The sequence below is a fragment of the Phyllostomus discolor genome, chromosome 12 (genome assembly GCF_004126475.2).
Source record: "Phyllostomus discolor isolate MPI-MPIP mPhyDis1 chromosome 12, mPhyDis1.pri.v3, whole genome shotgun sequence".
In the NCBI taxonomy this organism is placed as follows: Eukaryota; Metazoa; Chordata; class Mammalia; order Chiroptera; family Phyllostomidae; genus Phyllostomus; species Phyllostomus discolor.
In genome coordinates, this window is record NC_040914.2 from 9,481,456 (window position 1) to 9,495,878 (window position 14,423).

A 14,423-nucleotide genomic window follows, 5' to 3' on the forward strand; every position below is an offset into this window, starting at 1 on the left:
TGTCCACTCAGTGCTGATTTGTGGTAAGGATGCACCAACTGTGTTCAGGGGCCCAGGAAGGGTGGGAATCCCTGTCCATCATCTGGTGCTTCCATCCTCATGAGGGGCAGTTGATACCCCCATGGAGTACAGACAGAATCCGGGATGGAAAGTGCTTAAAAATCAGTTGATTTGATAGAACTGGTGAGTGATAAAAAACATTTTCAAGAAGTTCTGTTGGACTTTATAGCTGATGTCAACATTCATAAAAATAATCACACTATTGACAGCCCTGACAGCCCTGAGTGTGAGTGACCCTAAGCGCTTCAATCTCACTAAATCTGATAATAAACATGCTCACAACTGTCCTATAATCCAGCTGTTTTATTCCAGTTTACAGATGAGGAAACTGAGGCTCAGGTGGGTGAGAGTCAGCCCGAGGTCAGCCAGTCTGTGCACATGGAACCGAGACAAGGCCACAATCAGTCTAATTCTGGGACTTCCACATGTTGCTCTGACGAGGCTCCACGTTCCTCAAGGTTTGCATCCATCCCATTCCCCTGCTTGTGAGATATATGGGGGAGCAGGTGGGAGAGGTTGAGGGTCACTTACTTTGTACATCCAGCCTGTGGGGGTCACTTTTGCTGGCACTGACAGGGTTGGAGACCGCACATTGATAACCCCCAGCACCCTCCCTCCTGATGGGCTCTATGATTAGGGTGCTGTTGTCCTGGGACAACTTTATTCTCTTTGTGAGCAGGAGACTCTGGTCCCTGAAGAACCACCAGATGGACATCCCAGTGTCACTTGTGAGGCAGGTCAGCACACGGTGTCCTTATGTTCTGTGACAGCGGTGTTCCTGGCTCAGATGGAGGGCTTCCCCACGGGCTCTGTGGAGAAACGAGAAGGACACTGATAGCAGGTTCCTTCCTCAGAACCTTAGTGAATCAGTCCCCAGGGAGCTCTGATATGGTCACCAGAGGATGGCCCTGACCTCTGAAGGAGGACCAGTGTCTTTGGTCAGGTGACAGTATGTAAGGAGAGGGCTATATCTCTCCCTCTGATACCAGATCACCCCAGGATGTCTGTGACCTGTCCCCCTGCACCCCTGTAGAATGAGCACCAGAAGGCTTTTCTCAGCCCATGTGTCCCGCATCTCAGCATCAGGTGGAATTTTTTACCCATCGACTTTCCTGTGACTCTTTCCTGTAGTTTTGTCAGACTTTCTATGTGATCAAACCCTCTCTCTGTATGATGGCTTGACCTAGACAAGGGAAGGCTTTTCCTGTTTGTTAAATAATTTAGAGGACAATGAGAACAGCCCAGCCAGTCTTTCTGACCTTAGGGCCTCAATAAACTCCAATCCAAAGGCTTTCTCAGTGTGAAGAGGACTTTCACTTCCTGGCCTGTGGAGTGAATATGACAGAGAAGAGAAACCTTTAGAGAGAAGCAGTCACAGTTTAACAAAGGCTGGGACTCTCAGCCTTCTCCATAAACAAAAGTTTTGTGGCACTGCTCCTTCTGCCCATGAAGGGACTTCACGGAGGAATCTACCTATCTGTCAGGTAAGCACCATTGCTCACTGCTGTCCTTCGGGACATCACACTCACCGGTGTCACACAGTGTTACACAGTTGTTGACCTCAGAGCCAGGACACAGCTCAGAGGTGGCTACACTGTGGCTGTTTTCAGCAGCCTGGCCAGAGGGAGGCTCTGTTGTTGGTGGGTGGCTCAGTTTGGCCAGATTGAGGACGGGTGTCTGTGCAACTCCTTCAGGGTCCTCTCCTAGCCCAGGAGACAGCACATTCAGGCACCAGGTGAGCCTGGAGCAGAGTAGGGAGCAGGGGTCTGTCCTGCTCACCCTCCTTCGGGGCAGGGCGTGGAGAAAGAAGTGAGCTTGACTCAAAGCCTTGTATGTTTCCTCTAGGACATGGAGTGGGTTACAGAAAAGAAGGAGGTGACAGAAGGAATATGTTAGTGACAGAAGAAGCAAGTTGATTTTGAGTCCCCTTGTTTTACCTGCACTGTGAAGCCCCTTCCACCACATGGAGCTTTCTGGGGCTAAAAGAACCCACTTTCTCATTTCCAAGGCTGGACCCCAGATCTGCCATGAGAAATCAAAAAAGCAATGGGAGGAGAGAGACTACAGAGATGTGGGGGAGGGTTCAGGGAAGAATTTGTGATTTGTTCTGTCGATGGCCACAGGATGGAGACAACATCCAGGCTCTTTTCTGAAAACCAGACCATCCTCCACCCCAGATCTTGGTGCTGTTGGTCCAGGAGGCACTCACCAGACACTGTGATGGTCCTGACTGTGGTCCTGTTATAGCCAGTGACGGAGTTATGGGCGAGGCAGGTGTAGGATCCACTGTCACTTGCAGTGATGCTGGGGATAAAGAGCTCCTGTGTGGGTTGCTGGGGTCTCCCGTTGATAAACCATAAATACTGTGCAGGTGGGTTAGAGGCTGCATGGCAGGAGAGGTTGAGGTTTTCCCCTGGTGGGTAATAGGAGTCTTAGGGAGAAATGGAGGGAGCATCTGGGCCATCTGGAGCAAACAGAGCAAAGCCACACATGATGTCATCAGAGGGAAGGGGAAAATCCTGGTCTGTGTAAGGGCCACAGTGTCCCTCTGAGTTGGGCCCCAGCCTTGTTGTGAAAGGTTGCACCCACAACTCCTGTGTTCACTAAGCTGAATCTGAGACACTAACCTGTTGTCCTACCACAGGGTGTTACTGCAAGCTTTTCAAGACAGTGGCCACCCATCCCATCCTGGTCCTGGCTCAGAATGGACCTGCCCAGCATTTGCTGGGACAGGGAGTCATGGCTACCTTGGGTGACCATAGTGAGGGTCTGTGCCCTTGGGATTGAGAGAGATGTGGCCTGGCCACTGGTGTGTGGATTCGGGTGGCAGCCTGGACCACACAGGGACAATAGTTACTCACAGAGAACATTCAGGCTGAAGGGGTCACTGTGGCCAGAGCTCACTGGGTTCCGGGTTGCACACTCATAGGGTCCTGTGTCAGTCCTAGTGACATGAAGCAAAGTGAGAGTCCTGTTGTCCTTGGACAGCTCCAGCCTTGCACTGTCCTGGAGGCTCTGACTGTTGATCAACCACAGGTAGGTGGTGTCCCGAGTGTGAGGTTCACACGTTAACAGGACAGGGTCCTTGTGCTCCTCGGGGTTGGAGTTGTTGCTTGTGATGCTGGGTCTGGGTAACTCCGCTGTGCAGGTAACAGAGAGAACATTGCCCTGGGTGGTACCTTGCATTCATTCAATAGCATCTTTTTTTTAAAATTCAATGGTTTTATTTATTTATTTATTTATTTATTTATTTATCTATTTATTTTTAGGGAGGGAAGGGAGGGGGGGTAGAGAGAGAGACAGAGAGACAGAGAGAGGGAGAGAGAGAGAGAGAAACATCAATGTGCGGTTGCTGGGGGTTATGGCCTGCAACCCAGGAATGTACCCTGGCTGGGAATCGAACCTGGGACACTTTGGTTCCCAGCCCGAGCTCAATCCACTGAGCTATGCCAGCCAGGATCAATAGCATCTTTAGGCAGGGTTGGTACCTCCTGGTAGGGGACTCAAGACTTCAAAAATTTTAGTTTAAGGTAAACAGTTAATAAGGCTAGTAGGTCATGCATATGTTAAAGCTATTATTTCAGGAACTGCAGGTATGGCTCACCACTCCAGAGAGAGACAGCCAGCCTTCTGGGGCACTGTTAAAGACCACTACCTGGGACACGGCGAGAGATGTCTGAGCCACTGTGTTCCAGGGAGAGACAGATGCCCACCCAGGCACAGCTAACTGACCAGTGCAAGAATGCTGCAGTTTTTAAATCTGATTTTCCCTTAATTTCAACCCTCCTTACCACACTTTGTTCTCTGTTTTTTTAAAAAAGGCTGGCTTGGAAGGAAATGTAAGAGGGTCCATCAGGGTATGAACCCATTATCTTCTCAGATTGCCGGCCCTCTGAATTAAGTGCTCACAAAGATTCAATCCCTGTTTCTGCTATTGGGTTTGGTGTGTGAGAGCACCGATGACAGCTTTTCCAGTTTCATGTTCTGGTGACTCTGTCTGGGATAGGGTTTGGGACTCTTCAGTAAGTCTGGTATTGGTGGGGAGACCCATCGGCTGCCTGGACTGGGAGCCCCAGGAGCTATGGATTTGGAGACTCTTTTAGCAGCTGCCAAGTGATTTCACTTGGGGACCCTTCTCTTCCTCTGACTGCTGCATTTCCCATGGCTTTTCACATTTGATTGAATCTTTGCACTTTCTGGTTCAGGTTACAATCCCAGGTCACGTCTTAGGTTGTCTGTAGTTAAGGTACCATTTTGTTTATAGGACTCTGTCTGGTAGAATGGGGGCGGGTGTGGGGGGGAAGCCTCCATTCCAGAAAACAGCCCTGTGGGGTAATTTTTGATAGTTGCTCAAATTATGCTTATGAATGTATGACTAAAATGAAAGTGGTTTTTATTGTAATACTGTTCAGTTTATGCATTGTATAATCTAGACTCAGGAGAGCGCTGGCTGCTGAATGGCTCTTTAAATTTCTGTATCAGCCCTGGCTGGTGTGGTTCAGTGGACTGACTGTGGGTTTCTAACCAAAGGGTTGCTGGTTGGATTCCCAGTCAGGGTCAGTTGCCTGGGTTGTGGGCCAGGTCCCCAGTGGGGGCACATGTGAGGCAACTATGCATTGATGTCTCTCTCCCTCCCTTCCCCTCACTGTAAAAATAAATAAATAATCTTAAAAAGTTAAATTTCTGTATTATACTGTAACTAGAGTTGCTTTGTCAAAGATCAGGGAAGTGGGACAAAATACCTTACCTAGAAGCTTTTATGAGTTTACATGATAAAGATGCAGAGTTAAAAGGAAACAAGTCAATGGTTCAGAAAAGGAAATTTGCATGTGAAAGATAGTAGAAGCTCAGAGGGAAGGGACCAGGAAGATTCCTAAGTCCCTACCAGCCCCAGGGGATCTTTCTCTGTGTTCAGCTGAGGGAACTGGGGAAAGGGCTCCTGGACTGGCCTTGCCCTCTAGAACCAGTCAGGGAGCCACATTTGGTGGAGGAGAAGCGCCTCCTGGGGGAGACTTGCAGTGGGAGTAGAGCCAGAGGGCCAGCCTGCTGGGTATTATTGGGCACATGCTCTGTTTCTACACCAGATCTGTTAAACTGGGAAAGCTCAAGCCCTTTTTATAGGGATGATCTTACTAAAATGGCTGATTTGGTTGGGTTAGGTTTTGCCACCCATCATCCCATTTGGGTAGACATACAAGTCTACTGAATTCTTTGCTTATGGGGATGAGCAGAGGCTAGTGTTGGATAAAGCAAATGAAGAGGCTCAGAGGTTACATCAAGAAAATTCAGAGAGGGCTGTTGATCCTACTAGGGCAATACCTTTAACCAAGCCCAACTAGGACCCTGATAGGGATGGCCTTCCTCTCTTAGAGCATTGTAAGAGATGCCTCTTTCAGAGAATGGGGAAAGGTGTCCCTGAGCAGAAAAGTCTGAATATGGTGCAGGCGGTGCAACAACAGTCCACCAAATACCAGGAAACAGTTAAGGAGATTCCTGGGGATGGCAAGCAACTGCTGCATTTGGATTCCAAACTTTGGGCTCAGTGCTAATCCACTGTATGAGGCTCTGAAGGGACCAGAATATAGGCCTTTAGAGTGGACAAGTCAGTGCACCCAGGCTTTTGAGTCCCTGAAGGCACTTCTGGGGCTTCTGTACCTACTGATGCCCTTTCAATAATGTGTGGTGAGAGACAGGGCATTGCCCTAGGTTTCCTCACCCAAATGCTTAGTGACATGCACAGCCCATGATATACTTGTCAAAGAAAGTAGATCACACTGTCCAGGGGTTGCCAAGCCCGCTTGACAGCTGTGGCAGCCACCTGCAAGCTGTTGCTGGAAGCTGGAAAGTTTTCCTTGGGACAGACTATCACCATTTAAGCACCCCACCAGTGCTGAGGCCACTGGAGTAAAAGGAAAATTTGTGGCTCATTGCTGGAAGAATGGGCAGGTACTGAGCCATTGTTCTTGACAATCCCTGCGGCTCCCTCAAAACTGTAAGTTAAATCCTGCTTCTTCTCCTGGAGCCTGACTCAGCTGCACTAATACATGATTGTTCTCAAATAATTACTGAAATGTATTCTAGCAGAATTGATTTACAGGACCATCCTCTAGAGGAAGCAGACTGGACTCTCTACACAGATGGAGGCAGTTATATGGACAAAGGAAGCAGAAAGGCTGGGTATGCAGTTGTGACTCTTGAAAGATTAGTGGAGGCCAAGGCTTTGCCACCAGGAACCTCCGCTCAGAAAGCTGAACTGGTGGCCCTGAGGAGGGCACTGGAATTGGTGTGTGAAAGGAGAGTGAATGTGTGAAAAGAGATTGAATGTGTGTATCCACTCAAGGTAAGCTTTCCTAATTTTGCATGCACTTGGTTCATCTGGAAGAAAAAATAACTGTTAAGCTCCAAATAAAAAGGAGATTAAACACGCAGCAGAAAATTTTAAATTATTAGAGGCTGTTTAGGTACCTCTGTGGATGGCAGTTGCGCACTGCCCAGGGCATCAGAGAGGGGCCACTAAAGTGGCTAGAGGAAGCAATCTGGCTGAACAGGCAGCAAAAGAGGCTGCTACAGGAACGTTTATAATGCTTTTGGTACCTGTTCTGGAGTTGACACAATTTGACCCCGAATATTTGACTGCAGACTTTGAGAAAGCTAAGGGTTGGGGTTTTGATGAAGAAGGTCCTGATAGTGGATGGAAAAAGAATGAGAAAGGAGTTATACTGCTTCCTGAACATTTAGTAAAGCTAGGCATGAAGCATTTTCGTGAGGTCACACACTATGGAAGGGACTCATTAACCACTTATGTCAAACTGTGTCTCATAGGTCCTGGAATTTCCAAAACCATATGAAAAATAATTGCTAGGTGTGTTGTTTGCCAGAAGAACAGCCCTAGGACAGATCCCCACAATACCAAGGACAGTGTCCACTTGAGGACTGGCAAATAGGCTTTATTCAGGCTTTATCTCAAGGGTCTGAGAGTAGAAACATTTGTTAGTCTTTGTGGACACCTTTTCAGGATGGGTAGAAGCTTATCTTAGTAGAACAGAGAAATCCTGGAGGCAGTGAAAGCTTTACTGAAGGAAATATTCCCTCGCTTTGCCTCCCTGGCAGCATCCAGAGTGATAATGGACCTGCTTTTGTTTCAGAAATCACACAGAGGGTTAGTAAACCTATAGAAATCAAGTGGAGACTCCACAAAGCATGGAGACCTCAGGCCTCTGGGAAGGTAGAGAAGATGAATCACACCTTGAAGAAAAATATAGCCAAGTTGTGTCAAGAAGCTCAGCTTCACTGGGCCAAGCTTTATCTATTGCCCTGTTCAGGCTAAGGGTGTCTCCTTGAACGGGGATTCGACTGAGTTTTATGAAACTGTGTACGGGGACCATTTTAGGTTATGATAGGGGTTGGAGATATGTATGTAAATCAAGAAGTGAAGGTGGAGAGATATGTACAACATTTAAGTCAGACCTTAGCTGAGATGAATGACCTTGCTTGTATTAGAGACTTCTCTCCCACAGGCTTGCTGCGTTCCTTTGAGCCTGCAGGCAAGGTGCTACTCAAGACTTGGACAACTGCATCTCCAGAAAGCCAACTAGGAGAAACGGGAACTGGACCTTGGAACACACTCCTCACAACCCCCACCATGGTGAAACTGGCAGGAATAAAACCTTGGACTCATCACACCAGAATAAAGAAAGCACTGGAGGAAGATCTGAAAGTCATCTTTTGGAAACAATGACTTATATTCTCTTCATTACCTCCTGTTTAACCCCTTGTTATGGACAGGCAATTCCTTTCAAGTGAGATGAAAATATTTGTGTATATTTAGCAAAAAATGTTCTGAATGTTTCTGACTTTTGTCTTGCCGGAGGAACTTAATGTTGAACAGCCTTTCACTTCATGTCTTGTAGGTGTCTGTACTCCCTTGGAAAGCCTTAGAAATTTTACCACAACTGAGCATATTGAAAAGAAAATGACCTACTCTGATATCGATAATTCGGGACCGGAGGTAACTATAAATGACAGGGAAATGTTTTCCTTAAAGGTCACTAATGTAGCCCAGCTAGAGAGTGTGCACCTTTTGTCAACTGTACTAAAAGTGTTGTGTGTTCTCAGCAGGTGTGAAGGTGAATTGCACCTCCACCACTGATGTATCTCATGCTTATGCTCATGTTAAACTGCCCACAGGATGGTTTCTGATATGTGGAAGTGATAGGGGACTCAAGAGTTGGGAAATTTTAGTTGCAGGTAAATAGTTATACGCCTAGTAAGTAATGTATATGTTAAAGCTATTGTTTCAGAGATTTCAGATAAGGCCCAGTCTAGCTCCTAGGAGAGACAGCCGACCTCCTGGGGCACTGCTAAAGATCACCACCTGTGGACAAGTGGAGGCATCCAGGCCATTGTGTTCCAGGGAGAGACAGAAGACCACACACTCCCTGGGAACAGCTAACTGCCCAGGGCAAGAATACTACAGTTTTTAAATCTAATTTCTCCTGAATTTCAAAACCCCTCACTGCACCTTGTTCTCTGTTATAAAAAGGCTGGCTTGGAAGGAAATGTAAGATGGTCAGTTAGAATATGAACCCACCATCTTCTCAGATTGCTGGGCACCTGTAAAGATTTAATTTCTGTCTGTGCTCATTGGGTTCGGTGTGTGACAGGCAGCAGGAACTCCAGGTTTTCCAATTTCACTCTCACTTCTCAGCTAACTTGAATTCTTAAAGGAACAAGGCAGGTGTATTTTTCACACACGAGCAGACGCATGAGGATCTGATCTGAGCGCTCAGAGAATGTAAGGCCTCCACTGCTGTGTCTGGGAGGAAGCACAGACTTTCTCAGGTGTCAGTTAAGTGTGAGGGCTTGGTCGTGGAAAGACATACTTCTGGGAGTCAGAGATCACTAACACCTGTCCCGGTTCTTCACTGACCAGCTCACTGTCTGACCAACCTTGTGTTTCACCTGAAACTACCCAGACCTACATTGTTGGGTTGAGATGTGTGTACACTGAAGCCTCATATTCTAGGTTTATCCAAGAGATGAGTCATGAAGGGCCATCCCACAGTGCTGACACCCTGCTGAGACTGGGCAGTGTGGCCTTGGGCTGAGTGAGCAGAAAAAATACACGGGGTGACCAGGAACAAGTCCGGGGGTCAGTTCAAGACTGAGGATACAGGGCCATGAGTGTGGCAGCATGCACAGGAGTTCATTGGTGATTGACATGAGGTAGCAACACCAGAAAGGGTACAGTACAGACCAGGAATGATTGAGACAGGGTGAGGGACACAGGAGCTGGCTTTGGAAGCAGAACCTGGCTCTCTGCCCTTGGCCTTTACTGTGCTCTCTCTCACTGTAGCGGGCAGGACCCTTCCTCTAACACTCAAATGAGAGCAACTACAGAAGGGGGGACTTGTGGGAAGTAGGACAGCTGGAACTTGCTGAAAATATGGCCCTTATGGACTAATTGTGTTTCACATTATGAGATAAAACATTGAATTAAATTGTGGAAGACCATGTGAAAACTATTATTATGCCCCAAAGATCTAAGGCCAGTCTCTGGAGAAATCTCTCTGTCTAGAGAACACTGAAGGTCACAGACCAAGTTCTGAGTTCAACCAGGACACACTGTGACCAAAGGAAGACGCCACAGTGAGTGTCAAGTCAGTGCCTCCCAGGGGAGGGAGAGACTGTGAGTCCTGCTAAGGGGACAGAGTGACCAGAGGGCACGGGTTGGCCTCTCTGTTGTATAAAGGGAGGGATGACAGCAAACTGGTAGAAAAGATTTGTGTCATGTTAGTACATGTAGGAAGAAGATCCCTGTCACCAGTTTGTGTGGACAGTCAGGCTAGTGGGAGGAGCCCCCACCTAACCCAGGAAACAGAACTGAGCTTTGATCAAATTCATTCAAGTTGGACAGAATCTAAGAGAAAGGACAGAGGCTGGTGCACCTCCCTGTGTGAGAGGGTCCCACCCAATCACAAAGGTGTGATGAGGACATGTGTGTGACACAGGCAGTGAACCAGTCAGATGGCACAGGGTCACCAGCCCACCTTGGGAATGTCTCCAGGTCCCTGGGAGGAATGGGAGCCTCACACCACATGGATGTGAGTCATGAGTCAGGGGTGAAATGATCCCATGAGCTTTTGGGGACTGAGGCCTGTCCTTCTGCCTTTGACTCCCTGGCTGAGTCACACAGAGAGTAGATCAATGGGTTACATGTCCCTGTCAGGTGGCCTGTTCCTGTTCTTGGCATGAAGGAGGGAAGGAGCCCTGGATGGGGCACAGCAGAGGCTCTTTCTCCTGGTGACCTGGGAACCTGGCTCCTGATGGAGCCGGGGCTGCTGCTCTGATTGAGTTCTTTGTCCTTTCCTGTTGCCCAGGAGGGTAATCTTGGACACAGGTGTGAGCAGGAGAATCTAGGGAGCCTGCGTGGTGGAGGAAGCAGACAAGAGCAGGGCAGTGGGGCTGCAGTGAGGAGGAGGCAGACGAGGGACATGGAATGAGCAGAGAGAGCCAGAAATATCCTTTGCAATGAACGTTGGGGGTCACGGGTGATTTGAAAAAGTTCAGGGCCCTGGCCACGTGGCTTGGTTGGAGCATCGTCCTGTAGACTGAAAGGTCATGGGTTCAATTCCCAGTCTGGGCACATGCCCAGGTTGTAGGTTCTGTCCTCGATGTTTCTCTCCCACTCTCTCTCCCTCCCTTCCCTTCTCTCTAAAATCAATGAGTGTCATCAAGTGAAGAAAAAACCAACCAAGAAACAAACAATCCAGGAATGAAGATCTTGTGGCTGCCCCTGGGCAGGACCTGTGCAACCCAGGAAACCCTTCTACTGCTGAACAGTCCCTCAGTGATTAGGAGGCTTGGGACCTGAGGGGGCTTGAGGGACACAAGGTCAGAGGGATGGAACACGGATTGACAACCCCTGGGGGACAGGGAACAGGTGTAGCCAAAACCACCTAGAACTCTGCATCTAGGTTCCAGTATCTGTAGAGAGTAGGAACTATCCACACACTCCTTCCCCTTCCACCCCTTCCTTCCTTCAAAGAAGAGCCATTGACTGGTCCCTGAGCTGGTTGCAGGGTGGAGTGAGGAGTGAGGAGGCAAAGTCCTTCCCTTCTTATCTGTGGGAGTGACACCAACACATCAGGAAGCAAAAAGGGGTTTCAGTCCAGGGCAGGGAGGTGTGGATTGGCCACCTGAGGGGGAGGCCAGGGCGTTCCCAGCACTGACTCTGTTACTGCAGGTAATTTGGCTCCAGAGTAAAAATTAACTAATTCTCTATTTGCTATCACTACCCAGACCAGAAAATTTACCTTGAGTGGGGAAACCTAAGATAAGAGGACCTGATCTGATGCCTTGTTGGGGGCCCACAGACACCTAATAAGATCCTGGGGTCAGGAGCAAGCGGAGCTGTGGCTAAACAAGGACCTTGCTGTGTCTGACCTGCTGCTCACAGTCTGTGTGACCCTGACTCGATGGCTGAGTCACACTGAGCCTCAGCTTCTGCTGAATCAATATCAAACAAATGGTAAATGGATTATGTATTAGCATTTTGTTTGTGAATTAACCTTAAAACATCCCCAAATATTTGACAGAACTTAGTATAGAGAAGTTGCCCCCAAAATGACCACTCCCAGTATTTGCCTCAAAGGCAGCAAATCCCTGGGCTGGTTCCTGGTGGAGGAGCAGCTGTCAGGAACACACTTCCTGCTCCTCCCTGGGGACGCTGACCATCCACTGGAGTCTCCTCTGTCCTCCAGGCCATTTGGCCAATGGTTCTGGGAGCTTGTCTACCTGTGACCTCCACACACTGTCTCAGGTGAAGGACAAGGCTCCATTGCTGCCCTAATGTGGCTCTTGGGGCTGAGCCCTGACTGGTGACTAGCTCAGGAGCCTTGGGCATAGAGCTCCCCAGGAGGCCAAACCCACCCTGACATAAACCCAGCCCAGGGTCCCTGGAGTCAGCATGTTTGGGACAGGGGCCTGGGGAGAGGCCCCTGGGCTGAGCTTCTCTGTGAGGATTTGGGGGATCCTCAGTTCAGGCACTGACTGAGCCCTGCAGGGTCTTTCTCTGAGTCATGGCCATGTGGAGGGTCCAGGGAGCTGAAATGAGTCGGGTCTCTCTCTGCTGAGTCACTCCCATCAGACTGGCCCTTCTCTCTGTGGTGAATGTGTGCAGGGTTGGAATGTGGGGAGGGAACTCTGATCTGTGGAAGTTTGTCTCCACTGTGTGTGTCCTGCACTAAATGCCCAACCCCAGCCTGGGACATGAAGCAGAGGGGGATGGAGGCTGAGTCCAGGGTGTGAGTCCTGTGTGTGAGTAGAATTCACCCTACCCAACACCCAGAGGTCAGGGAGCAATCACTCACTGTACACACGGAGCTGTCCAGTTGCTTCTTCATTTTGCAAATCTTTCCTTATGGCTTGTACAGTGTAGTGTCCTGTGTCGTTCAGGGTGACTTTCTGGAACAGCAGGGATCCATTGGGGTATAGGGTCTCTCGACCACTGTGTGCAGGCCCGGGGGTAAAGTTTTGAGTCTCTATTACATATGATGCAATTAAATGCTTGCTGTCCACACTTTCCCCTCTGAACCAGATATAGCCTAAAAGATTCTCAGGCAGATTGAGGACAAGGAGAAGAACATCCTTCCCCTTCAGCAGCACTGATCGATGCAACAGTGAGTTGGGCAGTGGTGGGCGGGCTCCAGAAGGTTAACAGTGAGACTAGGAGGAAAGAGAGAAATTGACCGATATTTGGGTCTATGTGTTGGGAGGGAAAAATCAGGTCCTGGGTCCTGAGCAAATCTATTCATCTCTCAGCCTTGTTCTGTGTGTGTGTGTGTGTGTGTGTGTGTGTGTGTCTGAGTGTATGTGAGTGTGTGTGAATGTGTCTCCCATGGTCAAGGTCAGCAGCATGGCCGCCATTACTGGAGCCCCTCTGAACCTGAGGAGTCCCAGGAGTCCCTAGCCACTCTCTGCCTCTGATCCCCCCATCCACCCCCAGGTAACTCTGCTGCCTCACCAGCCAGCAGGAGCTCATTCCACAAGCTGAGTCCTCTGTGGGCAGGGGCTGAGGGGGCCTCCATGGCATCTGCTGGCTGCTCTGTCTCTCCCTCTCTGAGATGAGCTTGGATCCAGAATTGCTCACAGGCACTGCAGTTCTGCTATGTGGGATCTGTGTCCCTCCTCCCCAAGTGCTGAGCCTCCTCCTGTGTCAAGATCACTTCCTGGGTCACATGGGCTGGGGTGGTGTTTGTGCCCAGAATTCTCCTCTCCCTCCCCTCATTCTTGCCTCCCCTGTCCCCTTCTCCCCCTTTCCTTTCCTCTGCATTCCAGTTCCCTGGAACTGGTGAGCCTGCTGCCTTTTCCAGCAGTGACTCCTCCCCGTACACATGTACACACACACACACACACACACACACACACACACACACCTGGTTTGTGTCCAATGCAGTTAGACAGACAGGAGCAGAGTGGGATGATAGGGTGGGTATACAAGGTCCCCAGGGTGGAAATCCCTGGGAACCTGGCAACAGGCAACCCTGGGCTGGGACCTTGCTCCCAGGGAGATCTTTCCTTCCCTAGCATATCCCTGGTCATGTGGTTAGAACCCCTGAACTTTCATATCGCTGGTCATGTGGTTGCGGACCCTCTCCTGACCTCTGCCTCCCTGACATGTGGCCAGTCACCCTCTTAGATCCCTTAGAAAGGGAAGAAACAAGGGGGACAGAGATCAGCCCTTAAGCATTGAGCCCCCAGGACCATGAGGCTCTGACGCACATCAGATGCATTGAGGCCTCACAGGTGTTTCAGCTCCAGGCCCAGGAATTCAGGACACCAGACAGTGGTGCCATGGCCAACATCAGGACCAGCTGCACTGACCAATGACCTCCTGCCCTGGTGCTGACCATTCAGTAACAACTTTGACCCTGAAAGGACACAGGTGGATACTGGATGAATATTCTACTGAAATGCTCCCCTGAGGCCCTCAGACAAATACCCTCAAGGGGGAGGACCCAGTGCAGCTCCTCTGTTGAGTACGCCAATGCCTTTCCCTGCTTGTTTCCCTCAAGGCTCATATTTTCATTTCATTTCTCATGAGCTCCAAATGCCCTTCAGCAGCTGTCCAGCTAAAGTAGATGGTCGGCCAGGCTGAGACTCAGTGTTGTGGGGCAGGGAAGCCCCTACCCTCACCCCTGTGCACAGAGGGGGCCTGCAGATCCTGCTCCAATGCAGATTCTGACTCAGCAAGTACCTGGGGTCCCACCGTCTCCATCTGACAAGCTGTGCAGGGTGCTGATCCTGTTGGTCTGCAGAGCACTCTCAGTGGCAAGACTGATGGGGATCCTGGCCTCTGACCC

The 14,423-nt window shown here is 49.5% G+C and overlaps 1 protein-coding gene and 1 pseudogene across 1 annotated transcript in view; both read right to left on the minus strand.

Moving 5' to 3' along the window:
* The window catches only part of LOC114511620, a 35,583-nt pseudogene extending 22,378 nt beyond the window's left edge, over nucleotides 1-13,205 (minus strand).
* LOC118497666 (carcinoembryonic antigen-related cell adhesion molecule 21-like) overlaps nucleotides 1-14,423 on the minus strand; it is an 834,765-nt gene that overhangs the window by 799,834 nt on the left and 20,508 nt on the right. The window lies entirely within an intron of this gene.